Below are 16,698 nucleotides of genomic sequence, written 5' to 3' on the forward strand. Positions count from 1 at the left end.
AGAGTGCAGAGTGCATAGGGAGTGCAGAGTGCATAGGGAGTGCAGAGTGCATAGGGAGTGCAGAGTGCATAGGGAGTGCAGAGTGCATAGGGAGTGCAGAGGGAGTGCAGAGTGCATAGGGAGTGCAGAGTGCATAGGGAGTGCAGAGTGCATAGGTAGTGCAGAGTGCATAGGGCAGAGTGCATAGGGAGTGCAGAGTGCATAGGGAGTGCAGAGTGCCTAGGGAGTGCATAGGGCACAGCTTTCCAAACTTTTCATGTTGGTGACACACTTTTTTGCCATGCATCATTTTGCGACACGGTAATGCAGTGTAGCGAGCGAGCAAGCCCGACCCACCTAAAGAGGGTTGGGGGTGGGGTTTCCCCCCACAAGAAAATTTTGAAAAATGATTGGGCAAATGGTGCATTATCCAGCATATTTGAGAAAGCAGGAAGGTTAATAAAGCAATTGTGAATCTGTTCTAACAAAGACAGTGACTGGCAAAACTAGGAGAAGGTTACGCCAACACCCCCTTCATACAGCCACACAAAGAACACCATGTATCAACACAACCAACGATCATATACTCCACACACCACCATATACCCACACATACCACATCACAACAAAACTCCTGTAAGTTCCCTAAAAACACTAAAGTTGAATGGGCGTTAAGGCTGACTAATATATTAACAGTGCCTTTGCCATAAAAATTAACAAGGCGTACAATTAATGAGGAAATGGGCTACCTTTACCTCATGTGCCCAACCCCACCATACTAATTGATCCTTAACTGTCATGCCAGGCACCCAGTCTTCTCACCATCAGAGTAATGTAATATAACATTAGACACAATGTAAAACATTAACTACTTTATATTCCAACACCTCCAACATCTCTTAAATGTCCTCACAGTCAGCCATATATGTTGACAAACCCACCATTGAAAGATAACACATCCCCCATAAAACATCTATCCACACAACATGATGTAGGACTGCCCAACCACCATTACACATCGGCATAGTCACCGGTATATGACTTCACACTACTTAACGGACAAATACATGGCTAATTTTATATGCTCACACCCACCAACATACATCCCTACTCCAGCATCAAATGCCCACACATGCACCATTATAAACCAACACACTTCCCATCCTGCATCAGACACTTGCAATGGTACATGTTCATAACCACCATCTGACATCCACCATCATATTACAACACTTTTGCCCTCATGCACGGACAAAGCATTTACCAGTATGCAGTGTCACTCCAAGAACTCAGTCACACCATCATTTAACCTTTTACAGTACACAATTATAAATATATGGACCAATTAAAAAAGAAAGTAGTAAATGGGAATCTATAAAAGTAGGTCGGTGAATGGGTGCTGAGTTACATTTCATCTCCTGTGGAGAAAGGCCTGTTGTGTACCCCTATTAAATTGGAGGATGGTTAATTTCCCTTCCCATCCTGGAAGGAGTTACCTCATTTCTTGGCTGATATAAGTCTCTGATCATTACCAGGGAGAGAGAGTTATTGATTGGATTTTGAGAATGCCCACAAATGTACGAGCTTTGGGCGTTTAAAAGGCAAACCATGGCTTGAGTTTTAGGCTGGAAATGCATTTTTATGGTACATTCGTGATTTGACCCCCCCTTCCTAATCAATAAATCTGTCAAAAGCATCTCCTTTCAGGTTTTTCTAGTAGTAACTGGAATGGGAGTTAAGGGTTGGCTTTATACAGGCGGATTAGGACACAAGGACGAGGTGATGGTAGGACCGTACCTCCTTGCTCAACACTGCCGCCATATACATGTATATTTCTACTGGCCCTAACCTTTGTACGTTTTTTTAAAATTAACAATCTATTCATGAAAGCTTAAAACACAACCTCAAAATTATTATCTGCACCTTGAAGACAGCATCATAAACAATAGCTCCCACAACGCAAAGCTGCATTTTTTTAAAAATTCTAATCTACACCCTTACCTTAAAAACTTTAATCTTGTTCTCTTCTTTTTGCTTTAGGCAACCAAAGGGCAGAGTGCAGTATTTCTCGTACGATTTTCAGTAAACTTTTCCCTATTTAAAAAGCACATTTTCAAGCTATCTTTAAACTAAACGTGATATATAAAATGTATAATAATGTGTTTGCATGGTTCAGTGTTGCCATCTGGTGTGTCACGGATTGAATAAAATAAACGGTATTTTATCCCCTGTTCATCTTCAAATTTATGCATATAAAATGAAAATGCTGAAGTGTGATGAATGCCCACCTTTGCTTAACTACGGGCATTTTTAAAGGATTCCAGTTTGCATTAGTATGAAGTTCCACCAGACTTGCTTCAAACTTTTGGCACCACATACTCGGCAGTCTGAAGTTGGTGAAACTACCTTCCCGCTACCAGCATGTCATTTGAAAAGTTCTGAACAGACTTTACCTCCGGGCAGTGCTCCTCGTCTCAGGGCTGCCTCTTCCATTTAATGTGCGCCATACCGAGTGCCTGGGATGACAGAGGCGGCTCCGTGGACTAACTGCGCATTCAATGTTCAACGCGCATGGCAAAGGGAACAAGGCTTTGCGCGCACGGTCGTCTCCTGTCTCTGCGAACTGTGTCTGACATGCGCAGACCGTCCTGCTTATTAGCATAATAAAATTAATTCCCGAGTGCTTTTATTGAACGCTAATGTGTGCAAGATGCAAATAAAACCACACCATGGAAAATAGGGTGTAATTGGGACACGTCACTAGAGCCATACTGTATTTTATGTAATTAACATTTATCATTTACGACGTTCATGCAGATTAGAATACTAGAGCACTAATCTGCCCGCAGACTTCATTGTTGCGCGACACACCAACACATGGCAGGCGACACAGTAACGTGTCCCGACACATAGTTTGGAAAGGTCTGGCATAGGGAGTGCAGAGTGCATAGAGAGTGCAGAGTGCATAGGGAGTGCAGAGTGCGTAGGGAGTGCAGAGTGCATAGGGAGTGCAGAGTGCATAGAGAGTGCAGAGTGCATAGAGAGTGCAGAGTGCATAGGGAGTGCAGAGTGCATAGGGAGTGCAGAGTGCAGAGGGAGGGCATAGGGAGTGCACAGGGAGTGCAGAGTGCATAGGGAGTGCAGAGTACATAGGGAGTGCAGAGTGCATAGGCAATGCAGAGTGCATAGGGAGTGCAGAGTGCAGAGTGCATAGGGAGTGCAGAGTGCAGAGTGCATAGGGAGTGCAGAGTGCATAGGGAGTAAATAGTGCAGAGTGCATAGGGAGTGCATAGGGAGTGCAGAGTGCATAGGGAGTGCAGGGTGCATAGGGAGTGCAGGGTGCATAGGGAGTGCAGGGTGCATCGGGAGTGCAGGGTGCATCGGGAGTGCAGGGTGCATAGGGAGTGCAGGGTGCATAGGGAGTGCAGGGTGCATAGGGAGTGCAGAGTGCATAGGGAGTGCCGAGTGCATAGGGAGTGCAGAGTGCATAGGGAGTGCAGAGTGCATAGGGAGTGCAGGGTGCATAGGGAGTGCAGGGTGCATAGGGAGTGCAGGGTGCATAGGGAGTGCAGGGTGCATAGGGAGTGCAGGGTGCATAGGGAGTGCAGAGGGAGTGCAGAGTGCATAGGGAGTGCAGAGTGCATAGGGAGTGCAGAGTGCATAGGGAGTGCAGAGTGCATAGGGAGGGCAGAGTGCATAGGGAGGGCAGAGTGCATAAGGAATGTAGAGTGCATAAGGAGTGCAGAGTGCATAGGGAGTGCAGAGTGCATAGGGAGTGCAGAGTGCATAGGGAGTGCAGAGTGCATAGGGAGTGCAGAGTGCATAGGGAGTGCATAGGGAGTGCAGAGTTCATAGGGAGTGCAGAGTGCATAGGGAGTGCAGAGTGCATAGGGAGTGCAGAGTGCATAGGGAGTGCAGAGTGCATAGGGAGTGCAGAGTGCATAGGGAGTGCAGAGTTCATAGGGAGTGCAGAGTGCATAGGGAGTGCAGAGTGCATAGGGAGTGCAGAGTGCATAGGGAGTGCAGAGTGCATAGGAAGTGCAGAGTGCAGAGTGAGTAGGGAGTGCTAGGCAGTGCTAGAGCGTGCAGAGTGAGTAGGGAGTGCTAGGGAGTGCTAGAGAGTGCAGAGTGAGTACGGAGTGCTAGGGAGTCCTAGAGAGTGCAGAGTGACTGCTGAGATTAAGCTAATGGCAATGTAAATGACAATGCCATTTATTTATCTGTTTTCAAAACCAACACATAAATACAAATTTTGTCATTTACAATGCCAATAACTCTAACTTTTCCAAAGGCGAAACGATTGCATTGTAAATGCTTGTTGATTTTTTGGATTCTGCATCCGACCACACCCGTCTAGACCTCATGAATGATGCACTAGACAGGTTCACCCGTAAGGTGATCCGTATTTTACAAGATTTACAAACAGACGAAGAAAATAAGAAACCTGAGGAGGACATTACAGAACCAACTGTAAAAACCCTACCTGTTCGCTCTTCCGCCCCTATTTCACCACCACCCCCGCCTCCATTCCTCCTAGGCCATTCTGAACGGCCATCTCCGGATTAATTATTTGAAAATACATCTAACACATTAGACTATTGGTTGAACCAGGAACCCCCGCTTACACCGGAGGAGGAGGAGGAAATAGCCAGAACTGCGACCCTATGGGTCTCTCAATATAAGAATTATGACAGTGACCTCATAGCCCGACTTTTTTTAGCATTACCACGCTCACATCAAAGATTAGCGAGTCTCTACATGGTACAGCATCTCATCACTCTCAATGACACTTTTTTAAAACATGATCCAAGACTAGAAGATTTTTTGTCTGACTGCGCTGATAACATGCTCCTCCACAATGGTTCGGTTTTTCTCAACAGATTCATAGATTTTAGACAGGAATACCAGAAAGCGGTTGAATATAGATTTTTCACTGATACTTGTGGACCAGTTAATAGACTTACTCAAACGCGCCAGTTCCCCATGTGGGAGGTCCACCCCAGAGCTGACACAGATGGCACGTTACAGCGCGTTTTTGTTTATGTACCCCTGACAAAACTTGAATTACTAAGGATAAAAGAGATGGTTCCCCCTCACTCAAAAGATCCTGCTGGATTTTTTAAGGAATTAGGATACGTATTAACGATGGGAACATATACTCTTTCTGATATCACAGCAATTCTGAAATTATTGTTGCCCTCGGGTATATATATCAAACTACGAGAAAAAGATTGGGAGGTGGCGGGCGAACACATTAGATGGACCGAACTTCAGAATGACGAAAATACTAGGGTGGCAGGTCAAGGTATAAGACAGACTCAAGACACTCCCTGGCACTATTTTAAAGGTGTTACCACAGTTATTGACAGTGAAAAAGGAGGACTGGGATGCCATTTCCTCCTGCAAACAGAAACATGGTGAAGACATAGGAGATTATTATACAAGACTTGAAAAGTGTTTTGCGGTAAATAGCGGTCTTACGCCGACAAGCGAAGCTTACCCGCATCTGTTGGTTTCCAAATTAGTAGACAACACCTTGCCAGCTATAAAGGAAAGAGTACTGAAGGTAGAAAGTACCTGGCAAGCCCATACACCGCCACAGGTGTTACAAATGCCACAATACCATCAAAACCGCATTAGGGATGAAGACGAAAATGATAAGAAGCGCATGAAAGACACAAAGATGAAAGCATTAGTGGCCCTGACTACACCCCAGCACCAACAGACACCAGGTAACCAGACAAACACGAAGGGTACTTGCAATTATTGCAAAAAGATGGGACACTTCGTTAAAGACTGTCCTGTTTTAAAACACAATTTGGCCACTGGTAAGACACAGCCCCGTCTGTATCAGCCAAAACAGAATGCCCCACAAGGCACTTCAGCACCTTCAGTACCACCGACAGCACAAATGGCCCAAATGTACATTGCAGGCGATGACTATACGGAATACTACCCAGATTTTTCATGATGTTGCCCAGGGAGAGAAGATGACAAACTGCCCCTAATCCCCATCCCAGTAGATCAGAAAGGTCCATTTGTAAAGGTCCGGCTTCTTGGGGAGGATAGAAAGTTTCTACTAGACACTGGGGCCAGTAAAACAACAATACGCCATCAAGAGGTCCCAGAGGTTCCTCTCTCGGGTTCAAAAAGTATTTCTCTGGGTTTCTCCGGACAACCTGTGACAAACGTCACATCAAAACCACTGCCCTTGCAGGTTGGTTCCCTCACGACAACTACAGATCTTATAAGTCATGTCCAGAAAATTTGCTTAACTAAGTACACAGATTGCCAGCCACACACTTACTTAAATCCTCTATTTTTGAGGGAACAAACCATAAGAGACTTCCTGGTTCGTTCGGGTATATCACTCAAACCCTTTTATCATTTATTTGTTTTTTGTCTTTTTTTAAGTATTGATGTATGAAAGGGACACCTTATCGTTTTGTACACCTTATATACAGTTATTTACAATTCGCGATTATTTACAACACAAACACATACACATACACATAATTAGTTGTATTATACAAAGTGAATTGCTCTGATATATATACACTCAAATATTCATACTACGAAGAAAAAATCATCCGTAATTCCATAAAGACCAGAGTCAAAAGTATAAACTTGATGACAATCATAAATCAATGAACTACAGTTGAATGTAGGCAGTTCAAAAAAGGAAAAATAGACTTCAAATTAATTCATTCAGTCCATTCAACCAATAAATGGCTAATCTTTTTACGCCAACGCGTTTCGAATCCGGTATGTCAACTCTACGGATTCTCATCAGGGCTCTGTCTTAATACGGGATATCTGCAAGTGTATAAAATAAAACTTGTTTTAGCTACATTTCTGACAGTTGTTTAGCTTCCAACTACATTTAACTCGGATTCCTCATATTACCTGTTGAACCAGCAGCCGCTGGTCAAGGGTAGGGTATTAGTTCTGACTGAGTTTCTTTTCTTTTCGGGATCTAAAAACAAACGCAGGTATCATGACCTGTTCTTGCTCACTTTCTAAGACCAGAATGGGGCACATATGTTATCAACATACCTTACTGGATCATGCTCGTGATACTACGTTTCCACCAAATGGGAGTTAATTTTCAGTCTTGTATTACAGCCTGAAAATAATGAGAATAACGTTTTACGCGCTTTTTATGCACAGACGGAGAGAGTATGGCACTCGTTGCTCTACTCGGCATACCTGCTCTGAGGGATTCCTCGCTTGGGCTGTTCGTGTTCTAATCGGTTGCAGCGGTAAATGCTTTCTAACCATGTGGGCACCGCTTTCCTCAGTCCTTATTATTTGCGCTCGCTTTCCCTAGAGGAAATAACAGCGTTTTATTAGGTTTCTGTGGCTACTGCAATATTAGTGGCAATTCAAACCCATGTTAGCTCTAGACTTACTTGAACAAGCTGTGACTCGGCATCTAGCTCTCATTCACTTAGTTTGGCAGCCATGTTGTAAAATGGTTTTGGACCTACTTATAGCTACTTGCTTGGCGGCCATCTTAGAGTGGGGTCGCTAGAGAAAGCTCTCATTCACTTCGTTTGGCAGCCATGTTGTAACGTGGTTTTTGACCTACTTATAGCTACTTGCTTGGCGGCCATCTTAGAGTGGGGTCGCTAGAGAAGGCTATCATTTAGATGTGAAAAAAGGTGAATTTGAACCACATATGAAAACATACGCGCAATTACCATCGACCCTTCCTTTTGGAGGCACTATACTAGGAAAAGCTCACACTCTAGATATTTCAGAAAGCGAGTTGAGCCCGCTGAGTGCGCTATTAAACTTAAGTATACGGTAGGCCTCTTTTTTTAGTAGAAGTTTATCATGGTCGATGGGTCTAGACTGTTGCAGAACATATAGAATTGACCACTTTAAGTCATTCTCAGTGTGTTTATTTTCAATGCAATGCTCCACCATAGGTGCTGTAAGCACTTTATTCTTGATTCTAGACTTATGTTGCGTTATGCGCATATTCACTTGTTGTGTTGTCTTGCCTATGTAAATCTTATTACATGGGCAGATGACTACATACACAACATTTCGTGTTTTACAATTTGAGAAACTTAAGTGTTTCCACTTAATATTCCCATGTTGGAATTCCTTCCCTTCCACAGTAGTCCCACAGGCCACGCATGTCCCACATTTATGATGTCCCTCAATGGGTTTCATTCCCCATTGAGACAATAGGTCACTCTTAGGTTTGGGTAATGCTATCTCGGCTCGGACAAGATGTTGTCCGATGCTCCTGTTCTTACGATACGCGAAAAGAGGACGGGGAAATGGACAGTCCAGGTTTTCTAGTAAATGCCAATTTTTTAACACGGTTTGTCTGAATTTGTTTGTGTCAGGCCCAAATGTGATGACACAGACCATCCGGTCTAGTTCAGCCTTTGATTTTGTTTGTAGCAAACATTCGGGTGGTGTACATCGTGCCCGCTTGAATGAGTTTTTTAACAGTTTTTTAGGATAACCACGGCTTTCCATTTCGTGACAGAATGTGTCAGCGTGTCTTTCATACTCTGACAACTCCGTGCAGTTTCTCCTGATACGGAGCAGTTGGCCATAGGGCAAGTTAGCCTTCAAGTTCCTGGGGTGGTCACTTTGGTGATGCAGTATTGTGTTTTTATCAGTCTGCTTCTTATACAAAGAGGAGACCATCTTCCCGTTTGAACATGTGATTTCCACATCCAGGAACGTCATTCTTGTGTCACTGATCTCAATAGAAAATGTAATGTCTGGATGTTTGGAATTAAGCCGTCCATGAAATTTCATCAACTCCGTGTGGCTCCCCTGCCACAGGAGCCACACGTCGTCGATATATCGTAGCCATTGCTTAATGTGACTGCAATATGGGTTATCCTTTTCAATAAATTTCTTCTCATATTCTGCCATATACAATATGGCCATCTCAGGAGCATAGGGGCATCCCATAGCAGTCCCTTTGGTCTGCACAAAGAACTGCTCATTGAATCGGAAGTAATTTTTGCGCAACGCTATTTCTGCCAATTTGAGAATAAAGCTGGTAGGGACTCGATGTAGTCTTGCACAAGCTTCTAAATAAAGCTCAATTACTTCCAATGCCTCTCCCTGGGGTATTTGAGTATAAAGGGACGTGACGTCCATTGTCACAAGCAATTGTGATGCAGGATTAAAATCAGTCCCTTCTACTTTGACGAGGAAATCCATTGTGTCTCTGAGATATGATTTAACATAACTAACAAAGGGCTTCAAGAAAAAATCAACATATTTCGCAAGTGGTTCCAGGCAGGAATCGCACCCAGAAACAATGGGTCGTCCTGGCGGCTCATTTAGACTTTTATGGATCTTGGGGAGGAAGTACAGGATTGGAGTCCTGGGATATTTTTTGATTAAAAATTCACCTTCTCTCACACCAACATAGCCTTTATCTAACCCTATTTTAACAGTATCAGCTATCAGTCCCTGAATGTTTTTGACCGGATCTTCCTTTAGGGTTTTATACCAAACAGTGTTGCTCACCTGTGTATTGGCTTCAGCAAGATATTGTTCTCTTGGCCAAAGGACTACAGCTCCGCCTTTGTCGGCCTGTTTCACAACTATCGACGTATCACTCCTCAAGTCAAAAATTTGCTTGGCATCAAGACATTGAAAGAATTGGGAGCTGTTATTGTTTGCTCACCTAAGGATGTCAAGGTTATTTCTACGAGCTTTTAAGGGCCTGTAGCGACAGGATAATTTGCCCTATTTGGATTAGTGATGACTAGTAGTCCACTGCCATCTCAGTATATTGCTATGAGTCCTATATTTCAGCCTATTTGTAGGGTTTGCCTATTGGCTTTGGCATGATTCTGTGCCTTCTTTGCCTCTTTTCGGACCTAGAGGCCTAAACTAGAGAGCAGCCATCTTTGTCTTGCCTCTGCTGACTGAGGCGCTTGCAGGGTAAAGGTGATGTTTAGAGTTAAGTTGTTTTTTCACTAGTTAGAAACCGGTGAGGACCGGCCCCTTATCGATGGAATGTGTTTGTCTCTTGGGTCTAGACGCAACATGCAAGTGGCCACTGCAGTTGCGCAGAGAGTCTTGGAGCTGGCAAAGGAATTCGGTGGGAGGCCGGGTGCTTGCTGGAAATTTCCATGAGCAGAGAGCCTCTCATAGTATCAGAGAACAGAAGAGCAGAGTTGTCAGATGGTTTTTGGAGCTGAAGAGAACGGTCAGTTGGTCTTTGGAGTTGAAGCAGTCAGAGATGATCTTTGGAGTTGGAACTGTCAGCTGGAGCTGCCAGTTTGTCAGAATGTATTGAAGCAGTTGCCAGTCAGATGGAAGAGTTGGAGCTGCCAAGCATTACCTGCCTGTCCAAATTCAGTGGCAGCTACTGCACAGGCTATTAGACAAAGCGATGCTATTGTATTGGGACTTCATCTGGTAGTCCAGGTCCCACACGCTGTGGAACTTCTCCTAAACAGAACACAAACACAACATCTGACAATAGCCAGACTCACAGGATACGAAATGACACTTTTTCAGCCACACATTGAGATCCGACGATGCAACATTTTAAACCCAGCAACACTGTTGCCACTTACCTCTCCTGCTGAACAACTTCACAATTGTATTGATACAATTGATTTAGTGACCAAACCCAGACCAGATTTACAAGATACGCCCCTTTCTGAGGCAGAGATGAAACTTTTTGTCGACGGTTCTTGCATGAGACTCCCCTCTGGAGAACTGGCAGCAGCTTATGCCGTCACAAATGGTATAAGCACTTTGGAAGCACACAAAATAGAGATACTGTCAGCACAGGCAGCCGAACTAGTAGCACTAACACGAGCATGTCACTTAGCAAAAGGAAAATCAGTTAACATCTACACTGACTCACAATACGCTTTCAGGGTTGTACACAACTTCGGCACATTATAGAGGGAGAGAGGATTTCTCAGATCACATGGGTCCAAAATACAACATGCTGCCCTCATCACTGCCCTCTTGGAGGCCAGCCAGTTACCAACAAAAATAGCGGTGCTGAAATGTAAAGCACACACAAAAGGAACAGATGAAATATCGAAAGGAAATGATTTTGCAGACAATGCAGCCAAACTGGCGGCAAACACAGAATTGAAAATACTACACCGCCAATACGCAATGCGAGACCCCTTTTCTGACATCCAGGATGTCCAAAATCTCACCACACCACAGGAACTGCTAGAATGGAAAGAAAAAGGAGGGGTCCTTACAGACCAGGGTTGTATGACACCTGAGAGAGCAGTATGGCTACTGTCGGATGCTATGGTACAGGTTATAGTAAACACCATACATGGACCAGCGCATTTGGGAGAAAAAGCAATGTTAGATAGCATAAAGAACATATGGCATAACAAACATTTGAGAGCTGCAGCCAAACAAAAAGTAAAAACATGCATGATTTGTAACCAGTTCAACCCAGGTAAAGGCATGAAGGTGGAGCAGGGTGGATTCCAACTCCCTGACCATCCATTTGAAGCTCTCCAGATGGACTATATTCAGATGGAGAGATGTAAAGTTTACAAGTATGTACTGGTGGTGGTGTGCGCATTAACAAGGTGGACTGAAGCTTACCCCGTACCTGACTATACCGCCACGACGACTGCTAAGGTTCTAGTAAGAGAGTACTTCCCACGCTATGGGTTGCCAAGAGTCATATATTCAGACAATGGCCAACCGTTCTCTTTCGAGCTAATGAAACATGTCTCCCTTCTATTAGGATACACTTGGAATTGTCATTGCGTGAGACACCCCCAGGCAGCAGGATTGGTAGAAAGACACAATCAGGCTCTTAAAACCAAGTTAGCCAAAATTACAGCAGAAAAGGGCGTAGATTGGATGACTGCCTTACCAGTAGCCCTGTTCTATACGAATGGTACCACACTCCCGAATAGGATTAACACCATTCGAGATGGTTTTTGGCAGACCTCCAAACATGTGGGGAGTTCCTAGACAAAATCTATTACTGATGTAGATAGCAGAATATTGACTGATTACCTGGCTTCCTTGATGTCTGCACTCCGTTCTTGTCGTTCACAGGTGGCTGCAGCCTTCCCAGACAAAACCAACCCTGAAGAGCACACCATCCGACCCGGGGACTGGGTCTGGGTCCGCAACTTTGACAGGACAAATCCCCTCCAGCCCAGGTGGAAAGAGCCGAAGTTGGTGCTCCTGACCACACAAACTGCGGTGAAGATTGAAGGCAGAAAAGGCTGGTTACATGCCAGTCATTGTAAAAAGTACTTTGGAGAAATAGACTCCCTTGCCAGCGATAGTGCCAAACCTAGTGACACTGTGACTGAACTATCCTTGTTGCCCTTAGAACAGACCCCACAACAGGAATATAAATCAAAGTTGAGGTATGCCACCCGGAATCTGGCTGATTAAGTCCACGGACACAGGTCCAGTGGTGAAGTGGTCAGAGCATGGGAACAGACTCAGACACCCTGACTATGTGGGAGAAAGAGAAAGTGAGGCGCCGAAAGAAGAATGTCAAGAAGTTGCATAGCGGCTCTATCATATGTTTAATAATACTGTTTTTCTTGATAACTATCATGACGTGTCTCGGTTGGGCCCTTCACATTGTCTTCTCGCCAGCATCACATAACTCCCATGCACCTAACGGCACCCAGGAACACACATATCACAACCTACCCCCTCATGAGCAAGCCCATAGACTAGCCCTGCAGAACAATACCTTTATACAGATGCTACACTATATGCATCAGGCCAGCAATATTACAGATTGCTGGATATGAGGCTGCCTCCCACCTCATCAGAAGAAGGGAGGGATGCCTCTTTTCCCCTTCCTGTTTTCTTATAATGGAACTTGCGAGGCCTGGTTCGCCCTAATAACAGCCGACAGGACTACCCCCACCTCCTGCCCTGATGGAAATAATTAATGCAAGAATGGGCTGCCTTGGGGGGACTTAAATAATGTCCTTAATGCTGTCTGCTACCCGAATGAGAAAGGAGATCCCCAGGCGACAGGTTCGGTCCTAGAAAGCGAAGAATACAAGCAGGGGAACGTGACCATGTCCTAAAGGATATTAAATACCAAACGTAAAAGGAATGCTGGGCCTCCTTCCATCTCAGTCTCAACAGTAAAAGGGCACCTGTGCGTCCGGAAAAATGGCTCTGTTCCATTAGGACCCAGTGACTGCCATACCACTGTGAGCATTGAGGACAAAGGAAAATCATAATTTCCAGCATCTCGCCATGCTTATTTCACCTGCGGGCAAATGGCCTATGTGCAGCTGCCCTTGAACGGGGGGGAGACATGCTACATAGCATTTCTGCTACCCCCTGTCTTTGTGGCACCATCCACTTTCGCAAGACCTCCTAGTGCCCCATGTTAGACACAAAAGAACGATCGACACCTCCGGGTTTGATCAAACGGAAACTACATGGAAACAATATACAGACTTCAACAAAGGTTTCTTTTTCTTTGTCGGTCCTGTGCAGAACAGCAAACTCATACGCAGGTTGACAAGGCCCCTGGAGGCAGTTGTAAATCAGATGGCGTCTGCCCTGGGGAATTTGACTCAGGAACAGTCTGCCATAAGATTGGTTGCTCTCCAAAACGGCCTTGTCCTTGACATCATCCTGGCTGACAGAGGCGGAGCCTGTAAAATTATCGGCTCTAGCTGCTGTGTTTACATTCCTGATAACTCTCCATCTGTCTATACGGCTATAACAAAATTACACAAGATAGCCACCAGCCTCCATCAAGAACCTGGCACTTGGACATGGTCTGACTCGTTTTGGAAAATAGTATCATCCTGGGGATGGAAATTGCTGTCAGCAACAGGCATAATACTCCTGGTAATAACTGGATGCTGCCTTTGCATCCAATGTGGCCCTGCCCTGTGCGGACTATGCGCTACAAGCTGCATTCCTAAACCACATATCCAGCAGAAAGAAAACCAAAAAATAATGCTACAGGAATGCATAGACGATCTCATGCAAATTGAGATATAAATACAGGTACACTCTGGGGCAAGGAGGGAATGAGGAAATAAAATTGACCATTATGCCCCATCCTTTCCCTTCTTCTGCCTCGTAGCCATTTGATTCAGACAGCACCCATTTTGTGTGTGTCATCCATTTTGTCTTCAGACCCACAAGCAAGACAATCTGCCTCTGGCACCCCCGTTCATTGACCACATATTTCTGTGGTTCTGCCAATTCTGGGAACCAGGAACAGATAGTTCCAGTTTTGAGAAATATGCAGAAGTCGGCGGCGCTGTGGCGGATGGTCCCCACCATCCGCCACAGCGCCGCCGACTTCTGAATACATAGACACAGATCTCTGGATGATGGCCAGGCCTGCCTCTTAGTCCTCCTGAACCTCTTGGCTGCCTTTGATACTATCAACCATGACACCCTATTAAACATACTCTCTCAGAGTGCAGGCATCAATGGAATGATCCTTCAGTGGTTCACTTCTTTCCTGAACCAACGCTCACAGCTAATCAACCTAAACAACTCAACCTCACAAACAATACCAGTCTCGCAAGGAGCCCCCAAGTGTCAATCCTGTCTCCTGCCCTATTCAACCTCTATATAGAGACCCTTGCAATAATGTAAAGTGTTGTGTCCACAGATTCCTCACAGTGCAGAAAGGTACAGAGCAGCGTACTCAGATTACTCATAGTACAGTAAGATGAAGTGCAGGGTGCACATATTGCTCACAGTGCAGTAAGGTGCAGTGCGCTCAGATTCCTTTTCGTACAGTAAGATGCAGTGTAACGTGCAAAGATCCCTCCGTGCAGTAAGATGCAGTGCACGCACATTCCTCATGCTATAGTACGATGCAGTGCACTGACATAGATTTTTTCAGTGTAATAAGACACAGTGTACAAATTTCTCACTGTGCAGTAAGATGCAGTGCGCAAATTCCTCATTGTGCAGTAAGATTCAGTGCAGTGCACAGGTTCCTTATAGTGCAGTATGAAGCAGTGCACAGATTCCTCATAGTGTGGTAAAATGCAGTGCAACAGCACATATTTCTCATAGTGCAGTGAGATACGGTGCACAGATCCCCTCTTTAATACAAATGATGACCAAAAACAGGAAAGCCCCCACAGAGGTCCCCGGATGGAAGAGCCCAGCTCAGCCAGGATCCTGGCTGGGATTTCCGGCAATTATTCACACAGCAGAAGGTGCAGACAATCTCCTACCTGAGCAGACACTTCCAGGCGCTCTCCTCCTCCTGGGGCTGAGGTGGGGCTGGTGTAGATTTGAGGTTTGGGGGCAGGGGGTCTGCGAAGGTATGAAAATGAAGAAAACTGCACAGACAGAGGGCCCTCCTTCCTCCTCCGTAGAAGGCTGGACATACATAGAAAGACTGGAAGTGATGTCCGCAACGGCTGTTACAGCTGTCTCTACCGCCGCTGACCCGGAAAAGGAAATACTTTGCTCGCTCATATAAAGTGCTTAGTGAGTTTCATCATAAAACGACGAGCGCCATCGGGTGGCCGCTGACAGTACTTCTGGCTCCAGTCTTCAAGCCGTCAGTAACCCTCGTACGGGCTCGCATTGGTCCTACATCAATCCTTGTCCTATTGGCTGAACAGTAGCGCTCTCGGGAGCAGTAGGGTCTGATCGGTTCAACTTCGGACAGGCCCCACCCATGAGTCGAATGGCTGGAACGGTGACACCATTAACTGCCCTTACTCGAGGACAGTTAGCCTAAGCCAATCACAATGTGACTCCATGGTTAGAACCTACCCAACATTTAGCCAATCAAAGCCTTGTTCTGCCCGAGAGCTCTACGGTTCGTCCAATGGGAGAAGAATTCACGTAGACCAATGAGTGCCCGCACGATTGAGCATGGGAGACTGAAGGCGGAGGATCTCTCAGCGGCCACCAGATGGCGCGCCTCGCTTGCTGATGTAATCCACGGAGATCACTGTGTGAAAGGGAAAGGTTTTCCTCGGGTCATCGGAGCAGGGACAGCACGAGCAGCGGCAGTGACATGACTTCTGACATAACTTTGTGTGTCCAGCCTGATGCAGAGCGGAAGGCCCTTTTGTCTGTCTGTGTAGTTATCTCAGACAACATTTTAGGGCGGGGAAGTGTGAGATTTTAAAATAGAAATCGGGAGAATATAATTTCCCCATTGACTTCTACTTCAGAAAATGCAATTTCAGGCGGGATACACCTAAAAGAAAGCCATTTTTTCTTGAAACCTGGGATTCTCAAACCTGAATCGGGTCTATTAGCATGTATGTTATCTTCACCTTCAGACCCTTACAGACCCTCCCCCAATCTGACAGATCTATGAGGAATCTGTGCCATTGCACCAAATCTAACTGCACCGTGAGACCCCTGTGCCACTGCACTGCATAGCTGCCAAGGTTTCAGATTGCTATGTGTGACATTTTCTTAATTACAGCAAAATTATGAGTGACATTTCAATGACTATGAGTGACGCTTTCTTGCGAGCAAAATCAAGCAATGAAGACGAGGGAATAATATAAATATCAGAAATTACACCCATTTGAGCAAAGTGACTGCGCCAGCAGAAGCAAATTTTCTTGCAAGTCAGTGCAACAGTAGGAGATCATGACTTGCTTCCATGTCTTCACTACAAAATCAGAGTACTAAAATAAGGATAGACAGGGCCCGTTACTGTGACCATCAGTAATTCTAGGGGTGAGGGATTTCTTTCGAATAAAGGATAACATGGGAGATTCCGAACTC

At 45.2% G+C, this 16,698-nt stretch overlaps 1 protein-coding gene across 1 annotated transcript in view; it reads right to left on the bottom strand.

The window, feature by feature from the left end:
- LOC147745363 (uncharacterized) overlaps window positions 1-15,332 on the bottom strand; it is a 38,015-nt gene extending 22,683 nt beyond the window's left edge. The window contains exon 1 of the mRNA XM_086952268.1: window positions 15,174-15,332. The gene's annotated coding sequence lies outside the window, so the exon portion shown is untranslated. The remainder of the gene's footprint in view (window positions 1-15,173) is intronic.
- Window positions 15,333-16,698: the final 1,366 nt, after the last annotated feature.

This window comes from Lissotriton vulgaris, chromosome 1_1, assembly GCF_964263255.1.
Source record: "Lissotriton vulgaris chromosome 1_1, aLisVul1.2, whole genome shotgun sequence".
Taxonomy (NCBI): domain Eukaryota; kingdom Metazoa; phylum Chordata; class Amphibia; order Caudata; family Salamandridae; genus Lissotriton; species Lissotriton vulgaris.